The 12,991-nt window shown below is 37.4% G+C and overlaps 1 protein-coding gene across 3 annotated transcripts in view; it reads left to right on the forward strand.

Annotated features, from left to right (window-relative positions):
* The window catches only part of PRDM5 (PR/SET domain 5), a 218,744-nt gene that overhangs the window by 81,419 nt on the left and 124,334 nt on the right, over positions 1-12,991 (forward strand). The window lies entirely within an intron of this gene.

The following is a 12,991-nucleotide window of genomic DNA, read 5'->3' on the forward strand; positions in this document are numbered from 1 at the left end:
TTAGTTAAGTGAAAACTATCATAGAATTAAAAATTGTTGACATTGAAGGATTATGTGCAGGTGAGTCAGGAAGAAGAACTGGGAGAGCCCACGTGTAATTCTAGTTCATGTTTAAAGGCATGAGAGCCAGGAGAAATGATGGTGTAGTTTGAGTCCAAAGGCAGCAGGCCTGAGACACAGAAAGACCTGAATTTGAGTCTGAGGGCATGAAAAGCCAAATTCCTTGCTTGATGATAGTTGAAATTCTCTTGCTTGGAGGAGAGTCAGCCTTTTTGTTTTATTCAGGCCTTCCACTGATTGGATGAGGCCCACCTACACTTTTTAGGGTAATCTGCTTTACTGAGTCTACTGATATAAATGTTGATTTCATCTAAAAACAACTCCACAGAAACACACAGAATAATATTTGACCAAATAGCTGGACACTCCAAGTCCTAGTCAAGTTGACACATTGTCTTAGTCTGTTCAGGCTGCTGTAACAAAAAGAGAATATGCTGGGTAGCTTATACACTACAGAAATGTATTCCTCACAGTTCTGGAGGTTGGGAAGTCCAAGATCAAGGTGTCCTCTATTTCAGCTGTCTGATGAGGGCCTGCTTCCTGTTTTATAGGCAGCTGTCTTCTTGCTGTAACCTTATGTGGGGGAAGAGAGTAAGGGAGCTTTCTAGGGCCCCTTTTATAAGGGCACTAATCCCATTCATGAGGGATCCATCCTCATGACCTAATCACCTCCGTAAGACCCCACCTCTAAATGCCATTACATGGGGAATTAGATTTCAACACATGAATTTGGGGGGACACAAATATTCAGCACATATAAAATTAACCATCACATTGATCAAATGAACATTTCTTATAGGCTGCTTTCAACTAGTTTTTTTCAAATGTGCAATCCATAGGCCATGTTTAATCTATGCCTGACTTTTCAGTCCCTCCACATGTTGAAGCTACTTTTTTAGTCTGATTGTTTACAACTTTCCTGTAATAACCAATGTTTTAGCTAGATTTGTTGCTTTTTATAGCATAAATCTACTTTTCTTAGTGCTTTCACTTTGCTAATGTTGTTTTCCCTACTTTAATGAACCCATTCCCTACTAATATTATTTTGTTTGGAACTTAGCTAGCTTTCACAGATTCAGAGTGAGTTTCAAACATCATCTGAAACTACCTCCAAAAATTCTGTAACCACCATTCTCTGTACAACTATCTTGGTCCTTTTTAACACTTTATAGTTCCCTCTTTGGGATATGTTCCAAGATCCCCAGTGAATGCCTGAAACTGGATAGTACCAAGCCTGATTGTAATTACTGGAAACACATTTCTGTTCCTGTCTTCTATCCACAAATTTAATGCCTTTTCCATCTTAACTAAGCACATATCATGGACTGTGGCTATAATTTTTGCAGTTTGAAGTGCAACAGCAAGACTAGCATAGATTTCTTTTTCCTTCCTCAAAATGTTATGGTGGAAGATTCATTTTTAGCATAGATGTTACCAATCTCAGCATATTAATGTTTTTTTTTCTTTCCTCATTAGGTCAAGAACTTTCACCTTTTCAATTAAAGGAAGCATTTTACAGCTTCTTTTGGGAATATCTGAGTTGTTAGCATCACTACTCTGGGGCTATTACTAAGTAGAATAAGGGTTACATGAACACAAGCACTGTGACAGGTGGCAGTTGGTCTGATAACTGAGAAGGCTACCAAGTGACTAATGAATGGGTAGCATCTACAGCATGGATACATTGCACAAAGGGAGGACTCCTGTCCCAGGTGGGATGAAGCAGGACAGCATTAGATTTCATCACATTGCTCAGAATGGCATCCAATTTAAAACTCATGAATTGTTTATTTCTGGAATTTGTCATTGAATATTTTTGGATCAGGGTTGACCAAGGGTAACTGAAACAGCAGAAAGCGAAAGTGCAGATAAGAAGGGGACTACTGTACTGTTATTCAGCCTGTTTGTTCTGTTTCCCCTGAGGGCATATAAAGTCCAGGGGGGAAGGACCAGCCTTACGTGTGTGGGTGTTCAATACTCTGCACATTATATACTGTAGTAAATGTATTGAATAAACTTTCAGCTATATAATATGTTTCTGGTATGTCAAATGGGTGTATGCTTGGCACAATGCTAGTTCTCTTTCCAGGGAGCACAGCTACTTGTCTAATCTTTTTTAAAGATTTGAATGAAACCCTCTCACCCTCTCAACTGTTCACCGACTTTTGACTTCTTAAGAATTTGTTGAGAATAGGAAATTTATTCTACAACCCCGTTGTAGCTCATTCTACTTTCTGAATGACGTTCTTGCCTTCACTGTATTACTAATTCAAAAGGAAATGACATGTTTTTCTCATATTTGATTCAATTCAGCAGATACTTTGTTGATAGCCTTCAGTGAGCAAAGTGTCACATCAGGTACTGAGGTTGCACAAAGGTGAATATGATACAGTGCCTGCCCTCAGGGGGCTCACAAGCTCATGGGGAAATGAGGAGGCCAGGGAAAGGAGAGGTTTGTTTTTAGCTAATTCTCATGCAATACAGCATAAATGAATATTTGGGGAATAATTTATATATAATTTGTGATATAGTTTGGTTGTGTTCCCACTCAACTCTCATCTTGAATTGTAGTTCCCATAATCCTCATGTGCCACGGGAGGGATCAGGCAGAGATAATTGAATCATGGGGACAGTTTCCCCTACTCTGTTCTCATGACAGTGATTTAGTTCTCATGTGATTTGATGGTTTTATAAGGGACTTCCTCATTTGCTGGGCACTACTTATCCTCCCTGCCCCCAGAAGAGATGCCTTCTGCCATGATTGTAAGTTTCCTGAGGCCTCCCCAGCCATGCAGAACTGTGAGTTAATTAAACCTCTTTCCTTTATAAATATCCTAGTCTCAAGTATTTCTTCACAGCAGCGTGAGAACGGACTAATAGAATTTGGATGTATAATCCCTTCCCCATGGAGCTTCCAACCCAGTTGAGTTTTCAGCTAAATAAATACAGATGAACATGGAAAAGACTCTGATAGGACCAGCACAGATGGTTAGGAAGCGTGTATGGGGGGCCTGTTCCTCACACTTGCTTATATAATAATTTAGTTGACACTCTCTTTTTTGATGTGATGTGGACCAATTCATGTTAAGTTAATAAAAGTTGGCCCCAGTATGGGATCATAGACTTGATACTTCAAACATTTTACCTTAAGTTTTATAAATCTATATGTATTTACCAATTTACTGATCTATGACCAAAGCTTTCTTGGTTCTAAGTATAGGTTCTCTCATTAGCATTTGCTGTCATATTTTTTCATAACCACTCAATATCCAGTTTTACTGTTTTTAAAGTAGTATAAGTAGACTCTTGCAAAGCATCCTAAGTTCAGAGTCCTTCTAGAGTTGTGATTTTCCCCTATCTTTTATAATTGTTTTGCCTCATATAATTTGGCTATTTCTTTGATAGACTTATCTTTGAGACCTTTCAAAACATTCAATTGATTTTCTTAGAAACTATTGAATTTTTCTTACTCAGCTGCCTTTATTTTATTTTAAATGTAGTTCAATTATATGATTAAAGTAACTTGTCCCTGGTGTTTTAAACAGGTGTAGGAATGAATGCATGGGACTGTGGGAAACATGCCTGACAGTCAGGTGATAGGAACAGAATGTTTGGGCAAACAAGAAGAAAGCAGCTTCCTAACTGAGAAGATTTCACGTGGGGCATCATTCAGTAGATTTTGTGGTATGCAGAGTGTCAGTTAAGTTTAGGACCTAATTAAGGGGAGGTCAGTTAAAAGAGCTTCTGATGTAAATAAAGCAAATTTGCAATAAGAACACGTCCGCCCTCTAATCACTTGTGTACAAAATGGCTGCCCTCTCCTCAGCAGCACTATCTGATTCAACACTTTCATGGTTTGTCAATACTGATAACTTATTTTTAAATAAAAAAGGTGAAGTATATATATTTTTCTTTCAAAAGCCACTGCTTCCCATGCTCATATCACAAGAAAAAGTAGCAACTTTTTCTGTTTATGTTCTTTTTTGTTGATTCTTTTCTCTACGATATCAGATTTGTGTCATGAGATGGTTCAAACATTACTATCTCTGCTTGAGCCCCTCAGAGAAAGATATGTGTATACATACACATAGATGTTAGTAATTTGTGATTGATATTCTTTGCTTATAGACTTGATTTTTTTGTTTAATATAGTATTCTGCTTTTAGGAATCATACTAAACTGTTTCCTCACTGTATGGCTGATTATAAGCTATGACTAGCAAACAAGATTTTATTTGCAGTTGTTTGAAACTTCATTTTTCTTATAGGACCTGATTAATGCACTCTGAACATGAAATCAGTGTATCCTGTCCTGTTTTTTATTTTAAATACATCTGTCATTTTCTGCCTCACATTATTTTCCTTGATTTCAAGTCGCTTGCTTCTTATTTTCAAATAAAATAATTTTTAAGAATATTATTTTGCTTCAGAATTTTTGCTCAGAAGACCGCTCCAATGAACAACCCTAAACTCTTAGTGGTTTATAGCAACAGAGGTTTATTTCTTGCTGACAAAGTATAGGCTGCCAGAGCCTATGACTCTGTCCACAGCTTGGCTCCACATGGCATCTGAAGATACAACCCTTATCAGGGACATGTGTTTTCCTGGCAGAGGGGAAAGAGAGCAGTGGCCAAAATGTGATGATTTTTAAAGCTTTCACTTGGACACAGTTCACTTTGCTTCTGTTCACATTTCATCGGTTAGTGCAAGTCACCCGGCCAAACTCATAAGGTATACCCACTCCCCAAAGGTAACTTTCTGAGTCACATGGCAAGTTGGGAAAGTCCTTTTACTGGGAAGAGAGTGAATAAACAGGAATCCTGTCTATTACAGTTATGTCTTAAAGACTTTTGGTTTTATTGTTGGATTATAGATACATTTTGTGAATTTTAATGTGGAAATGATTTTTTTCTTGATGTTTGTCAGCTTTGTATGTTGAGCACTATAGACATATCGATACACAGGTTAAGACTGATTCAGGAGTTTAGTAAAGAAGCTTTATGTCAGAGGATATTAAATATGAAATCTTTACTGTTTCGTTCTGTTTTCTTTTTTGCACCTTCATCGCTTGTCTTTTATTTCTATTGATTATTGGATAGCAGTCCAGAGACTTATTTTTTCCTCTACACTGGTATAAATTGTTCATTTATAAGCCCTTGCATTGTTTTGAAGATAATTCCCTTTTCCATGGATTACCCATTAGTGGTGTTAGCTGGATAGTGTGGATTTTCACAATTTACTGCCTTTTCAATATAATGAATTGTACCTTTGCCAATTTCACAATCATGGTTTTTCTTACAGTGTCCACATGTGGATAGCAGCCTGCCAACAAGTAGACAAAAACTGAGTTAAGTGACATACAGATACAGCTGAAATACCAAATTACCCGTGGCCTCTCCTGGAGTTATATTTATTTGCACATAGTGGGGACTAGTATTTCCTTGTGAAACAAGAGACTTTTACTGTTTTGAAATAGCAGAACTGAACCTCAGATGCATGAGTTCATCAGGATAGATTTATCCTAGTGAGGCATGGCACTTGAGAAGAGACAAAGAGCAAATTATCAGAGAAAGTAGAGGTGTACACATAATGCCGGATGTGGAAGGGTCATAGGGAATTTGAAAATTAGATTTATTGCCTAGATATCTAGGAGTAAATGTTTCTGTGTAGTGATAGAAGCAGAAATAATTAGACTGGAAGGCATCTTGAGTTCACTTGGTCCTAACCATTACCACAGTACAGAAGTAGTCACATTGATAAAATCTTATCAAAGCATGGCTTATGTTACGCTATGTAATTTTGGAGAATGGGCCTCTCAACCTTACAAGGTTGTGTATTCCAGCTTTTCATAGGAATCCTAGTTAAGTATTTCTCTTAATTCCATACCATGCTTTGTTTTAGTAGGGTGAGGTCTGAGAGGGAAAGCAGTAATCAGATCAGCCTGTATATGTACTTTTCCTTTTAAATTCATTAACTAGACTCCCCTAAAGATGAGTTTATTTCACTTGTGATTGAGTCTAGCTCTAGAAGGGATGAGATTATAAAGTCCAACTCCATCATTTTACAGATAAAATAAGAGTTCTGATGATAAGAGGCTTCCCCAAGGTGACAGAGCCTCAGAGTGGCCAAGCCAAAGCCAGAAGGTAGTCTTGATAAAGTGTTCTTCCTGTCATATACCACATATAAGGAACTACTGTAAGAATATATTAATATCAGATGTAGCTAGGCAGTGGAATGTAAGCTTCTCCTGTGCCTGAGACTGAGGCCACAAAGTAAACTATATGTTTTGAGCCCAGTGCTTGACCAACAAAGAATAATTTTGTAAGTCACTGAAGTAAAGAGAAAGAATAAAAAATTATATGGGGCCAAATTCCCTTCTGCCCATAAATGCGTTGGATTATTTTAGGCTCATTTGGAAAATATTTTATCTAGTGAAGTTAAAATTATAGTTGCATAATTTGATAACTAATTCTACTTCATTCCTGACCTGATTATTCTAGTTCTCATGATGCTAGTCCTGGCCTCAGGTTCTAGATTTGCTCTAGAATTTCCTATTTGTGGGATCTTTACACTTTATTTTTCATCTCTGAGCCTTAGTTTTCCCATATGTAAAATGCAGGTGTGTTGGAGGGGCTCCTTTGGAGAAGTTCCTGTTGGAGACAGACCTTGATGCTAATCATTTCCTGTCTGCCAGGTATACTTTACATATTCTGTATTATTTAATCCTCAAAACAATTCTTTGAAGTAGATACTATTGAACCCACTTTATAGATGAGGAAAGCTAGACTAAGACAAGTTAAGATAACCTTGCCTAAAGATCTGTAACTAATAAGTTATATACTAGGATACAAATTCAAGTCTATCTGACTCCCAAGGCAGTATCTATCCAGTGTACTGGACATTTCCATTCATATCTCCAAGGGTTCCATGAAGGTGAGATGAGACAAAGTACATGAAAAACTAGAAACTGTAAAGTGCTATATAAATGAGGGATACTGTTATTTCTTCTAAGTGTTCTTAGCTACGTAATTAGCAGAAATTAGCAGTTGAGTCCAGTCCAAAGCATTAATAAGTCTAGGGGCGTTGTATTTTCTATTTTACAATGAGGACATTGAGGCCCATAGGGATAAGAAGGATGCCCATATAGCCATAAAGTGACAGAGCAGTACTGATTCCTAATCGGGTTCCAAAGCCTACCATCTGACTGGCTTCTCCAGTGCTTTGCCTCGGGCCTTGATATTAGCCCTTGGCGTAGGAGCTGGAATTCTATTACCCACGGATTGATTTTCTGTGATGGAACTTCCCACCCAGTGTGCTGAGATACCTTGGGAATCTATGAATTAGGTTACTAGTGTGAGGTGAGATACTGATGATAGTAGTTTTTTCTTATAGTATTGTTTAAGACCATTTACATAAAGTTAATCATTCAAAATTCATGAAAGTCCAAATGTTATTTGAATATCACTGTATTTATATGACTACTCTTCTAAACTTTCTGAATTTAGCAATGATTAATTTGATGCATAAGAAGTTTGTTGGTGCCCCTGCCTCTAGAGAATGCTCTGTAATGGCCACACCACATGGCACTACCTCTGACTTTTCTGCTGAAGCATCCTAGCCAGGTTATTGCTTTTTTTCCGGACTTATCTTTATTACAAAAGTTTTTTTGAAAACCATGACAACCATCATATTTGGAGAAGCTTTTGTGTGTGTTTGCCAGCAAGTCTGAATTCCATATTATATGATGTTACCAAAATGACCAGTCTGATACAATCTAAGCCACTGCTATTGTTTTTCAGCTTTGTTCAAAGAAGCAAAATTCTACTCTCCTTTTCTTATCAGAATGCATTCGTTGTCTGAAGGAAGGGCTTTGCGAGTCAATTTGTGATCTAAAATAATTTTTTTGGTTGGGGATTATGAATGACTCACTTTGTAGATTTGTTAACTGAATTGACTAATATTCTAGGGTACCTTAGTGAAGGTCCACATGAAATTATATTTATATATACAGAGAAGAGATGGATGTAAAGCAAAAATTCACAGTTAGTGTTTTGTTTCGAATCTAGAAGAAGAATCATTATTAAATACAGCAACATCTTTGAATGCTTCAGGGAAAACTTCATTACCTTGGACTCATCCTTGACCCTTCCTCCCTCACACTCCATATACAATCTATCAGGAAATGGCATCTGCTTTCCCTTCAAAGCATGCTCAGAATGATTACTTTCCACTGCCTCCACTACTCACTGCTACAGTCCTCATCGAGTCACCACTATCTATGACCTGGATTAGTTTAATAGCCTCCCAGCTGTAAATAAATAAAGTAAAAGTTAAGTAAGCTTTTTATTAATATGTGTTGTTTTTCTTCTGGCACAAGTATTTTACTACCTATTATTTTAAAAATATTGAGCAACTATTATGAGATTAGCTTGTACTTGATAATTCTTGTCCACTTGAGAAAATAATCTTTTGGGAAGGTAAAAGCAACACATGTTAGAAATTCATTGATCACATGAATTAAGTGACAAAAACCACAAAAGTAAATGATGTGCCCAATTGAAGTTAAGGCAGTTGATATAGAGAACTCCTAATTAAAAGTTCCTACATGAATTTAATAGACTAGAGAAAGTTCTTGAAGGAGGATGAAAGTGAGCTGTGCCTCAGAGGACATGGAGGAGTTATAGCAAGGGGCCAAGTGGCATCTTTGCAGTTGTACTAAGGTAGGAATTAGCTCTGTGTTTTCTGAGAAGTGTACTAGTTGGATGGAAGAAGAGGAGCAGGTACATTTGAAGGAGATTTGGGGATAAGAGAATGACATGAAAATTCAGATGATGGGAGTTCACTTGGTAAGCTGTTGGAGTCGTATCTGGGAATATGACTGGTCCTAAATGTTGAGAATCCTGATCTGGACCTGGAGATGGTGAAGGAGGTAGACCCAGTCAATATTGTTGTTAGGAAATCTTAAGTGGAGTTAAGAATGTGATTTTGGAGAGCATGATGGGTGTAGTTAGGGTATCCAACTATCCTAGTTTGCCCAGGACTCTCTCAGTTTTAGCACTGAATAATCCCTATCCTTGGAAACCCCTCAATTGCAGGCAGACTTCATGGTTGGACACCTTAGGTATGGTTCAGACAATTGATTGGTATCTGAGGTCCAAACCAGAGCAACACTTTAACATGTTAACAGGGGAAGAAAGCATGACAACAGGAGATCCAGGGCAGAGCATTTCAGAGCTCTGCTAGGCAGGCAGATTTATTACAAAAGTAATACATAACAATAAGTAAGAAAACAACACATATTATTAAAAAGCTTACTCAACTTTTCCTGTATTTATTTACAGCTGGGAGGCTATTAAACTAATCCAGGTCATAGATAGTGGTGACTCGATGAGGACTGTAGCAGTGAGTAGTGGAGGCAGTGGGAAGTAATCATTCTGAGCATGCTTTGAAGGGAAAGCAGATGCCATTTCCTGATCGCTTGTATATGGAGTGAGAGAGAGGAAGGGTCAAGGATGAGTCCAAGGTAATGAGCTGGATTATATTTTGGCTGAGAGCATTTTGGCCAAATGAATTGTAATCAAAGGAACATGGTAAAAGCAACTTTGTGTGATAGTTTGGTCGAAACAGACTTTGGACACAAAATGAGTATGTTAACCACTGGCATTCAAGTTTTTGTTAAATAGTAATGATAGTAACTACCACTCATGAATGCTTTCCACATGTAGGGCATCTGGCTAGATTTTGCAAATATTACCATCTTTAATCTTCACAGCCATCCTATGAGATAGGCACTACTATTTTCTCCATTTTACAGATGAGGAAATTGGTGGTTTGGGAGATTAGGCTGTTGCTCAGTCACATAGCTAGTCAATCTAGAGTGAGACTTTGAACCCTGAGCAGCCCAAAGCCATGCTCTCTTTGGTCGCCATGTAGTACTGCTTCTTGTTATCAAGGAACAGAGTTCGTTAATTATCCATTGTTCTCTTTTACTACAAAAGTAATAAATAAAATAAATTAATTCTAGAAAAATTATAAAATGTAGAGTAGCAGAAGATGACTATACAAAATACTCATGATTTCCTCCATTAGAAACAGCCCTATTAACACCTTTGTTTACATATTTTTTTCTTTTTTTGGGCATACTGATTTACACACATTTTTAAAAATTAAAATGATATTTGATAAATGTTTTAAAACCAATTGTTAGAGATTTCACTTTTTTTCAACTTACATTGTTGGGCCATTAGGCTGTGGCGACTTTTTGATATTACAAACAGTGTGCAGTAGAAGTAATTAGCCAAAAAACAACATGCAAATAAAATAAAGCAAAATGAAATGATACTAAAAAAAGACAAAAAATTGAAAACAATAGGCAGTAATACAAGAGATGAATAACAATTGTAAAACCATTCATTCTGTAAATATGTTGTATTCAAATTATAATGCTCTGAAAACTCATGGCTGCGGAATATTTGCTTTTGAGCCCGCCTTGATGTTGAACAAGTTTCTAAGTGTTTTTAATAAAATCACCTGGAGCCAGTGACTTGAATCACAAGCAGGATCTCAGCCCTTAGGCAGAGTCACAGGAAGGTGGCTCATCTTAAGTGTATATACAAGGAGTCCAGGAGGGACTGTGCTCAAGGGAGTAACCTAAGACCAGAAATGATAGATGTAGTAAGGAGAATTAATCTCAGGATGAGAATATTAAACCAGTGATCAAATATGAACCACAAGGTTATTGCTAGGCTAACAGTAACATGACAACAGGAAGCTGATACTGAGTCCCAGAGCACTGGGGCAACACTCTTGTCTTAGTCCATTTGTGTTGCTGTAAAGGAATACCTGACACTGGGTAATGTATTTAAAAATGTGTATTTGGCTCACAGTTTTGTAGGCTTGTACTGAAGTATGGTGCCAGCATCTGCTTCTGGTGATGGCTTCAGGCTCCTTCCACTCATGGTGGAAGGTAAAGTGAAACCAACATGTGTAGTGGTCAAAGAGGGGATAAAGAGGGTGCTAGGATCTTTCTAATTATCAGCTCTCTGGGGAAATAATAGAGGAAGAACTCATTCATTACACTGAGAACAGCACCAAGCCATGTATGAGAGGTCTGTCCCCATGACCCAAACACTTCCCATCAGGCCCCACCTCTAACATTGGGGATCACGTTTCAACATGAGGTGTGTGGGCATGAACACCCAAACTATAGCAACTCTAAATCCTTCCTGCCAAAGGGCAGGATATTAGGCCTGGGATGAGCCTCCAGGTGGACAAAATGGCTCCGGAAATTAGGAATCTGGCAGGCCTTGTCAATCTGAGGTTTGCAGGGAGGAGAACAACACCATGAAGAGTTGCAGGATTTGTAGGATGATTAAAAATTAGTGCAGCGTATGCAAGGAAGTGACTTAAGAGGATACTTCTTAATAGTATTGGGGTAGCAAATGAAAGGAAAGAGACTGTTGGTCTGCACAATGGTTGGAATTATATGTACAGAGATATCCAGACATTCCCATTAAATAAATAGATTGAAGTAATACCTGTAACTATATTCCCCTTTATATCACATTTTTTGGCAAACAGAGAAAAACCATGCAGCTGGTCCTGTGGAGCCTGGAATGCTGCCATTGCTTTCATTAAATTAAAGTTTTAGCTGGTATATGAAAAGTTTCTCTTATTACGGAGCCTCTGAACAGACATGCCATATCCTATGATTACAGTTTAAGTTAATGGTATCATGTTTTAAAATTAAAAATTATTATCTTTCCTTGGTGCTATCAAAACCATCACAAAATTAATCACTAATATACTAGGATGACGGTTCAATTAACTTTCATGGATATTGATCAGATAAACACTAAGATTTATTATTGCATTCTGAAGTCTTTATTAGGTGAGTGGGTTACCCAAACAGTTAAAAACTCATCTAATAAAGACCTGGAAAATGCTGCTTTTGAGTTAAAGAGACCTCTTGCTTAGTGTCTATATATTTTTTGCATGTTTGCTTTTGTTGCACTAAGAATACCAATTGTATATAAGTTAATTCAGTGATCTTAATTAGAAACAACCTTTTTAATGTTTTTGGATATATAAAATTTAAAAACTTCCAAGAATGTTCAAAATGTTATAGGAATGTCTATAAATTAAGTGTAGCACATGGTTAGATTTGCTTCAGTGCTTTGAACTTTTGAATCAAGCCTTCCTTCCATAGTATTGGATGAATATGATCATAATTTCTGTCTCTTCCATGAAATTTTCTAATATATATTGTTTTAAAATTACAAAGTAGTCTATGCCCTCTCAAACTAAAACAATGTTGAATATAGCCCCTCTCCCATCCTCAAAATAACTGTGTGAACAATTTGATGCATGTCTTTGCAATTTTTCATGAAGGTTCTAATTGTGTTTACATATATACATAAATCTATACATGCATACACTCTCCTTCCTCCCCTCTCATTCCTTCCCCTCTCACTTCTTCTCCTTTGTCTTCCTCCTCCTCCTTTTAAACATAAGTGCTATGATATTGCCAAAGGAGAGAAGGCTTTGTTCTGTGCTCTGTGCTTTATTGAATTTTATTCATTGGTGGAGGTTATTTTCTTTGTCCTTTCCTGCCTTTGCCACTATGAAGGTTCAATAAATTCAGTCTCTGTTTTGCTTTTCTTTATATTCAGCAGCCTCACTAGGAACCCTCCCAGAACAAATCCTTAACTATGTAAAAGAGAGCAATTCTGGGTGCTTTCTCCTGGGGACAGCCCGCTTTACAGCTTCAGTTCTGGCTTCCCTGGTGATTGGCCCAAGGCCCAGCATGGCTTTTGTATCAGTCGATTCCAAGTGTGAAGTTTCTCTGGGGTTTCCTTGGAAAGAAGGTTCTTTGTAGCATTGTAGCATTCCTCTTCTGTGTCTGTTATTGGTCGAGGTTTCCTCTGCATTAG

The sequence above is a fragment of the Nomascus leucogenys genome, chromosome 7b, assembly GCF_006542625.1.
Source record: "Nomascus leucogenys isolate Asia chromosome 7b, Asia_NLE_v1, whole genome shotgun sequence".
In the NCBI taxonomy this organism is placed as follows: Eukaryota; Metazoa; Chordata; class Mammalia; order Primates; family Hylobatidae; genus Nomascus; species Nomascus leucogenys.